Raw genomic sequence first — 8,859 nt, forward strand, 5'->3', positions numbered from 1 at the left:
CGCCCGAACAAGGAGAGGCATCGACTTCGACCGCCGAACACCGCCCGAACAAGGAGAGGCATCGACTTCGACCGCCGAACACCGCCCGAACAAGGAGAGGCATCGACTTCGACTGCCGAACACCACCCGAACAAGGAGAGGCATCGACTTCGGCAGAAGTCGTGACAACAGAGTGTCAACAGGAACAGAGTCGTCTGAGTCCCTCCTCTTCCATCTCTGTTACAACAGCCAATCACAAACATGGTAACAGACGTTAACCTCATTACAAATAAACAAAGTCCACAAGTCTTCTGGTTCCAAAGTTTACAGATGAGGATAAACTAAATGAGAATTTCTTCTCAAATATTTGACTTTCAAACAATCTAAACTATTAAGAGAGTAATGATATGTGGTGTATCTGTCCTAGACGTGTGGGGACTATAAAGAGAGTAATGATATGTGGTGTAACTGTCCTAGATGTGTGGAGACTATAAAGAGAGTGTGGATGTGTGGAGACTATAAAGAGAGTAATGATATGTGGTGTAACAGTCCTAGATGTGTGGGGACTATAAAGAGAGTAATGATGTGGTGTATAACTGTAGAGGTAACACTCCTAGATGTGTGGGGACTATAAAGAGAGTAATTATATGTGGTATAACTGTCCTAGATGTGTGGGGACTATAAAGAGATTATCGATATGTGGTATAACTGGAGAGGTAACAGTCCTAGATGTGTGGAGACTATACAGAGAGTAATGATATGTGGTATAACTGGAGAGGTAACAATCCTAGATGTGTGGAGACTATAAGAGAGTAATGATATGTCGTGTAACTGTAGAGGTAACAGTCCTAGATGTGTGGAGACTATAAGAGAGTAATGATATGTCGTGTAACTGTAGAGGTAACAGTCCTAGATGTGTGGAGACTATAAAGAGAGTAATGATATGTGGTATAACTGTAGAGGTAACAATCCTAGATATGAGGGGACTATAAAGAGAGTAATGATATGTGGTATAACTGTCCTAGATGTGTGGAGACTATAAAGAGAGTAATGATATGTGGTATAACTGTCCTAGATTTGTGGGGACTATATCTCGTTGAAGAATGAAACAGTATGAATAAATTCATCAAAATAATTTATATGTCAATCATTATTTTAATATGTTGGTAACACGTTGTATAAAAGTGATAATGCCCTGGAAGCTGGTGTTTGGAGGAAATATTGACACTGTGGCATAGTTTGCAACACCTAACAACACCCTTGCCAATAACACCGGCTTGTCGGGCATCATCACTTAATTATCTATTTTTTCTCAGCAATTTGACTTTTAAAAAATTGTAATGCTATGTGGTATAACTGTCGATAAACACAGTACATTCCCTTCTCATGTCAACATAATATTCCCATTAAAAAAAACTGTAGATTGTTGTACATTTAATTAGTGAGGTAGTTAAGTAGAATTCTCACTTTTGTCTCCTGTTGTGACTGTGAGAGCCTATTTTCAGAGTTAGATTTTGTTTTCCCTGTAACTAGTTACTTCTAGGCAATGGAAGAGCGTTGCTAGGCAAAACTAATTAAATTCAGGACAGGCAGAGGCTGAAATATGATTGGGTGTAGCTGTAATCAACCTCCTCCTGACAAATTAACTTTGGCTGTCTGCCCAGAATCAGAAGGTAGCCCACACCTCTGACTAAAATGAAATGTGCCTGACACCTTTAGGGGAAAAGGTTTATGAATGTTTTGTTTTTTTACAGCAATTTAAAATGTAACCATGTAGTTGTCTAGCCTGGTCCCAGATCTGTTTGTGGTCTTTCCAACTCCATTGATCACTATTAAGCCATGACAATGAGTGACAATGAGTTGTCAATGGTAATGATAGCACACACAGACTGGTACTCAGGGTATTTGTTACCTAGGTCTTCTAATGTAATTATTGTACATCATTTCATCAGTAAGGTAGTTAAGTTGAATATTCACTGTAGGGGTGAAATGCACAAATCTGTTGTTGTTGTCGCCTGCTGAGAGGTGAAGCTATCAGCTGGACCTTACAGGTAACTGACAAAATAAAGGGAACACCAACATAATGAGTCTTAATAGGGCATTGGGCACCACGAGACGCCAGAACTGCTTCAATGCTCCTTGGCATAGATTTTACAACTGTCACATCCCTCTTATCATGTTGGTGTTTTGTTGAAGGTGATGGAAAGCGCAGTCTCAGGCGCCGCTCCAGAATCTCCCACTAGTGTACAATTGGGTTTAGATTGCGGGACGGCCATGGCATGTGGTTTACATAGTTTAATGCTCATCAAGTCATTCAGTAACCTCTCATGCCCTGTGGATGGGGGCATTATCATCCTGGAAGAGACCACTCATGCCCTGTGGATGGGGGCAATTATCATCCAGGAAGAGACCACTCCCGTCAGGATAGACATTATTCACCACAGGTTGAAGGTGATCACTCAGAATGCCTGTGTATTTACTGGTGTTTACCTTGGTCTCTAAGTGGTTGAGTGGACATAAAGAATGCAAGGAAAAAGCAGCCCACAACATAACAGACGTGCCAGATCCCTCATTTACACAAGTGTTTCCTTTATTTTGGTAGTTACCTGAACATTCCGAGTTAAGTTTAATTTCCCCTTGTAACTAGTCATTTAAAGCCAATGAGTGTTGCTAGGCAAAAATAATTCAAATCAGGACAGGCAGAGTCTGAAATCTGATTGGGTGTTGCTATTATCAAGCTCCTCCTGACAACTCAACATTGGCTGTCTGCCCAGAAACTCAAAACCCACAGCTCTGAGTAAAATGACATGTCACACACAGACACCATCTTCAGGGGGAAAGGTTGAATAAAATAAAAATGCTTTAGGAAATGTAAGTATATAGTTGCCTAGCCTGGTCCCAGATCTGTTTGTACTCTTTACAACTACTGCTCAGTGGCACCCTCAGCAGGGTCTGAAATAAACTTTTTGGGACCCAAATCAGGCATCTATTTTACTCCAGCTGTGTAAGGTTAACTCTGTCCCTACAGTAGACCTCCACCAGTGGATATCAACCAGGACTCTGTCCCTACAGTAGACCTCCACCAGTGGATATCAACCAGGACTCTGTCCCTACAGTAGACCCACCAGTGGATATCAACCAGGACTCTGTCCCTACAGTAGATCTCACCAGTGGATATATACCAGGACTCTGTCCCTACAGTAGACCTCACAAGTGGATATCAACCAGGACTCTGTCCCTACAGTAGACCTCACCAGTGGATATCAACCAGGACTCTGTCCTACAGTAGACCTCCACGTGGATATCAACCAGGACTCTGTCCCTACAGTAGACCTCCCACAGTGGATATCAACCAGGACTCTGTCCCTACAGTAGACCTCCACCAGTGGATATCAACCAGGACTCTGTCCCTACAGTAGACCTACACCAGTGGATATCTACCAGGACTCTGTCCCTACAGTAGACCTACACCAGTGGATATCAACCAGGACTTTGTCCCTACAGTAGACCTCCACCAGTGGATATCAACCAGGACTCTGTCTCTACAGTAGACCTACACTAGTAGATATCAACCAGGACTCTGTCTCTACAGTAGAACTACACCAGTGATATCAACCAGGACTCTGTCCCTACAGTAGACCTCCACCAGTAGATATCAACCGGGGCTGGTAGGACCCCTGGGGGTACTTGAGAAGACTAAAGGTTTCTTTAGCATTAATCCGGGCTGACCAAAATGTACTTGGTGGTACAGTAACCGAAAAAGGTTGAGAAACACTGGCTTTCTTATTTAGTGTTGTGTTTCAATGTCACCACTAGAGGGACCCATCAGACCAGAGTGTGTGTTCAAGGTCACACTAGAGGGACCCATCAGACCAGAGTGTGTGTTCAAGGTCATCACTAGAGGGACCATCAGACCAAATCGGAAAAAGATCCAAAGAACAATGATGAGTTCAGTTGTTTTATAGTTTATTATAAATCCTCACAATAGCTTGAATATATTTTCATAAATGTTTTTCCTTCAGAAATAATTTTGTGTAAAACAAAAGACAGTCTGACCTAAACAAGTGACAGAGAAGTTTACACTACTGTTTGTTTGTTGATTTTTTTCAGAAAAAATGGATTCTTCACCCGAATATGAATCTTTAGTTGCTTTCCCCTCCCTATAAGAAATCTTGGCTGTGGTTACAATCAGTGAAATGCATCCTGCTGCCAAACCTAATTATATCGCTACTGATGTTGTCGGCAACTCAATTGGTGACACAAGCTCTGCTGTTCAGCGATTAAAAAACAAGTTCCTGCCTTTGCTACGGCTTTCCCTAACTTTGCAATCTTTCTCCAACTGTCTGTCTGTTCTTGGGCTCTCAGAGCTTCCTGATACATCTCACTGGTGTAGTACTGTCCTAACTTCCCCTCCACCATCTCCTCTATCAAATAACTGGTGTAGTACTGTCCTCCATTCCCTCACCATCTCCTCTATCATCTCACTGGTGTAGTACTGTCCTCCATTCCCCTCCACCATCTCCTCTATCATCTCACTGTGTAGTACTGTCCTCCATTTCCTCCACCATCTCTCTATCATATCACTGGTGTAGTACTGTCCTAACTTCCCCTCACCATCTCCTCTATCATAATCACTGGTGTAGTACTATCCTCCATTCCCCTCCACCATCACCTCTATCATCTCACTGGTGTAGTACTGTCCTCCATTCCCTCCACCATCACCTCTACTCTCACTGGTGTAGTACTGTCCTCCATTTCCTCCACCATCTCCTCTATCATCTCACTGGTGTAGTACTGTCCCATTCTCCTCCACCATCTCTCTATCATCTACTGGTGTAGTACTGTCCTCCATCCCCCACCATCTCCTCTATCATCTCACTGGTGTAGTACTGTCCTCCATCTCCTCCACCATCTCTCTATCATATCACTGGTGTAGTACTGTCCTCTTCCCCTCCACCATCTCCTCTATCAATCACTGGTGTAGTACTATCCTCCATTCCCCTCCACCATCACCTCTATCATCTCACTGGTGTAGTACTGTCCTCCATTCTCCTCCACCATCACCTTACATCTCACTGGTGTAGTACTGTCCTCCATTCTCCTCCATCATCTCCTCTAATACTCACTGGTGTATTACTGTCCTCCATTCTCCTCCACCATCTCCTCTATCATCTCACTGGTGTAGTACTGTCCTCCATTTCCTCCACTATCTCCTCTATCTCTCACTGGTGTAGTACTGTCCTCCATTCTCCTCCACCATCTCCTCTATCATCTCACTGGTGTAGAACTGTCCTCCATTCTCCTCCACCATCTCCCTATCATCTCACTGGTGTAGTACTGTCTCCATTCTCCTCCACCATCACTCGATCATCTCACTGGTGTGTACTGTCCTACTTCCCCTCCACCATCTCCTCTATCATATCACTGGTGTAGTACTGTCCTCCATTCCTCTCCAATCACCTCTATCATCTCACTGGTGTAGTACTGTCCTCCATTCTCCTCCACCATCTCCTCTATCATTCACTGGTGTAGTACTGTCCTCCATTCTCCTCCACCATCACCTCAATCATCTCACTGGTGTAGTACTGTCCTAATTCCCTCCACCCATCTCCTCTATCATCACTGGTGTAGTACTGTCCTCCATTCTCCTCCACCATCTCCTCTATCATCTCACTGGTGTAGTACTGTCCTCTATTCTCCTCCACCATCTCCTCTATCATCTACTGGTGTAGACTGTCCTCCATTCTCCTCCACCATTCTCTCTATCATCTCACGGGTGTAGTACTGTCCTCCATTCTCCTCCACCATCTCCTCTATCATCTCAGTTGTGTAGTACTATCCTGCATTCCTCTCCACCATCTCCTCTATCTTCCTCAGCAGCTCTGTGTCCTGAGAGCGATCTTTTGTCTGGTTGTTGAGAGAGTGATTTCTAAATCCACAGATGTTTATAAGATCCTGAAGCTCATCACTTTCTCCCACAAACTTCGACTGATTACCATTTAACTGATCTTCACCAGTGAATAATAGAATAGTATATTTTGAAGGCTGTCCTGAATCTGTTAAACCAAACATGAAAAGTAAAAATTACAATGCAAGCCATTGGTTTTAAAATTAAGAGTAATTCTAGAATAGTATATTTTGAGGCTTCTTCTCCAAAGTTCTCCTGGATCCACTTCACAGTGTTCCTCTCTTCGTCTGTGAACTTTGTCAGTCTGATCACCAGCAGCAACGTGTCCTGGCTTGTCTATACATCCATCTCACTCTTCATTGCCTTGTGTCAAAGAGACCAGGGCCCGGTTTCCTAAAAAGCTATGTTCATTGTTAGAACCTTTCACAGGAACATTGTTAAATCTCTGACCTGTGGTGACTGCAACTGTGCTGTCAGACTGTACAATCATAAAATCAGAGCATTTCTAGTTCAGAGTGCACACTGGACGATCTAGGCAATGAGTAGGGTTGATCCGTACATTCTGACCTCACAACTGCAGTCAAGCACCCAAGCTAACTGGCTAACATTGGCTAGCTACTTCCAGACACATAATGAGAGAACACCCCACTCTGACCATTTTACCCACCCTAGCAGAGCTGGTTAGGCTGTTTTTATATTATCGAGAGCGTTGGTGACTGTAACTGTGCTCCTGGCAACAATTTAATTTCGCGTATTTGCCGACAACGGCCATATTCAATGGGTGTTGAGCGTTCGTAAATTCATAAGTTATTTTGCTCTCTCTGGCACACTGAGACTAGAGTGCTCTGAAATCGGAGTAGATTGCCAGACTGAATTTACGAATGCACCCGAAATGTTTACTTCCATAGTGGAGTCTTTTGTTAAGACATGGTGATAGGTAAACAATGAACCATAATCCCAACTCATAACTTTACTACCCTGCATGAATCTGCAGATATCTAACCAAGCAGGTTCAATGTTAGCTAGCTAACATTAGGCTATAGCTAGACAAGCAAATAGCTCTGAGATATGAATAATACGGTCATACATGTAACGTTAGCTAGCGAGCCAGCCAGCTACCATTAGCTAGCTAGGTAGGCAACCAATGAACCATAATCACAACTCATGATGTTACTACCCTACATTAATCTGCAGGTAGCTAACCAACCAGGTTCAATGTTAGCTAGCTAACATTAGGCTATAGCTAGCCAAGTAAATGGCTCTTTCTGTCAAAATTACAAACGTGCAATATCTGAAAATGTAGCTAGCTCGACAATTTTACAAGTATACATGATTCATGGTTGGACGCGTCTCCTGTCAGATGCCATGGTTGCCCTTAGTTTGAAGATTTAATCCGGCGACAGGTGTTTTCCCCATCTCCTTAGCTATCATACTTGAATTCCATTGATTTCAAAACTCAGTCCTCCAGAAAGTGGAGAGCAGCACTAATGCAGTTTTAACCTCTTGAAGCTAGGGGGCGGAATTTTTATGTTTGGAAAAATAACGTTCCCAATGTAAGCTGCCTATTTTTCAGGTCCAGATACTAGAATATTCATATAATTGACAGAGTAGGATAGAAAACACTCTAAAGTTTCTAAAGCTGTCAAAATATTGTCTGTGAGTATAACAGAACTGATTTTGCAGGCGAAAACCTGAGGAAATCCAACCCGGAAGTGACTCTCTTCCTTTCGTCCACTTAAAGGGATATCAACCAGATTCATTTTCCAATGGCTTCCTCAGGGTGTGAACAGTCTTTAGACATAGTTTCAAGCTTTTATTCTGAAAAATGAGCGAGATTTATCAAAACGCGTCAGTGGATAGACGGATATCCTTACATTAGTTCATGGGCTCGACACTGGTTGCTCGACATTTTCTTTCTCTCCAGTATTGAATAGTTTACAGTCCGGTTGAAATATTATCGATTATTGATGTTAAAAACAACCTAAGGATTGATTATTAAAAACGTTTGACATGTTTCTACGAACTTTACGGATACTATTTGGAATTTTCGTCAAGCCTTGATGACCTGCCTAAGGCTGTGGAATACTGAACATAACGCGCCAAACAAAAGGAGTTTTTTTTATATAAAAATAATCTTTATCGAACAAAAGGAACATTTATTGTGTAACTGGGAGTCTTGTGAGTGCAAACATCCGAAGATCATCAAAGCTAAGCGATTAATTGTATTGCTTTTCTGACTTTTGTGACCAATATACATTGCTGCTAGGTGTTCTTAATGTTTTGTCTAGCGATCGATAAACTCACACAAACGCTTGGATTGCTTTCGCTGTAAAGCATATTTTCAAAATCTGACACGGCAGGTGGATTAACAACAAGCTAAGCTGTGTTTTAGTATATTGCACTTGTGATTTCATGAATATAAATATTTGTAGCAATTTTTTTTGAATTTGGCGCTCTGCAAATCAGCGGTTGTTAACGAAAATGATCCCGCTAAAGGGATCCGTGTGTCAATAAGTTTTAATACACAATACATTTGTTTTTTAAACACGTTAGACAGGATTACTTAGACATACAGACCAGCTCAAAGAGACAGAAGCATGCTAAATGGCAGACCAATCCAAACTTATCTCTCGGTATGTCCAGCCCACTCATTATCTCAGCCAATCATGGCTAGCGGGAAGGTTGCCAACTTTTTCTTTGGCTAAACCAACTAGACTCGTAATTTAACAATTTTATTCATATTTACAGATTGCATACAAGTTTGTTATTAAGACACATGAAAGTTCACATGTTCGAGAAGGCATTTCTGCCCCAAAATGCATTTTAATAAATGCAGGGAGGGAGAACACAGATCAGGGAGGGAGTACACAGACCAGGGAGGGAGAACACAGACCAGGGAGGGAGAACACAGACCAGGGAGGGAGAACACAGACCAGGGAGGGAGAACACAGACCAGGGAGGGAGAACACAGA

The 8,859-nt window shown here is 42.4% G+C and overlaps 1 protein-coding gene across 1 annotated transcript in view; it reads right to left on the bottom strand.

Moving 5' to 3' along the window:
* LOC112074836 (uncharacterized) overlaps positions 1 to 8,859 on the bottom strand; it is a 49,228-nt gene that overhangs the window by 37,177 nt on the left and 3,192 nt on the right.

This window comes from Salvelinus sp. IW2-2015, unplaced genomic scaffold (assembly GCF_002910315.2).
Source record: "Salvelinus sp. IW2-2015 unplaced genomic scaffold, ASM291031v2 Un_scaffold2843, whole genome shotgun sequence".
Classification (NCBI taxonomy): domain Eukaryota; kingdom Metazoa; phylum Chordata; class Actinopteri; order Salmoniformes; family Salmonidae; genus Salvelinus; species Salvelinus sp. IW2-2015.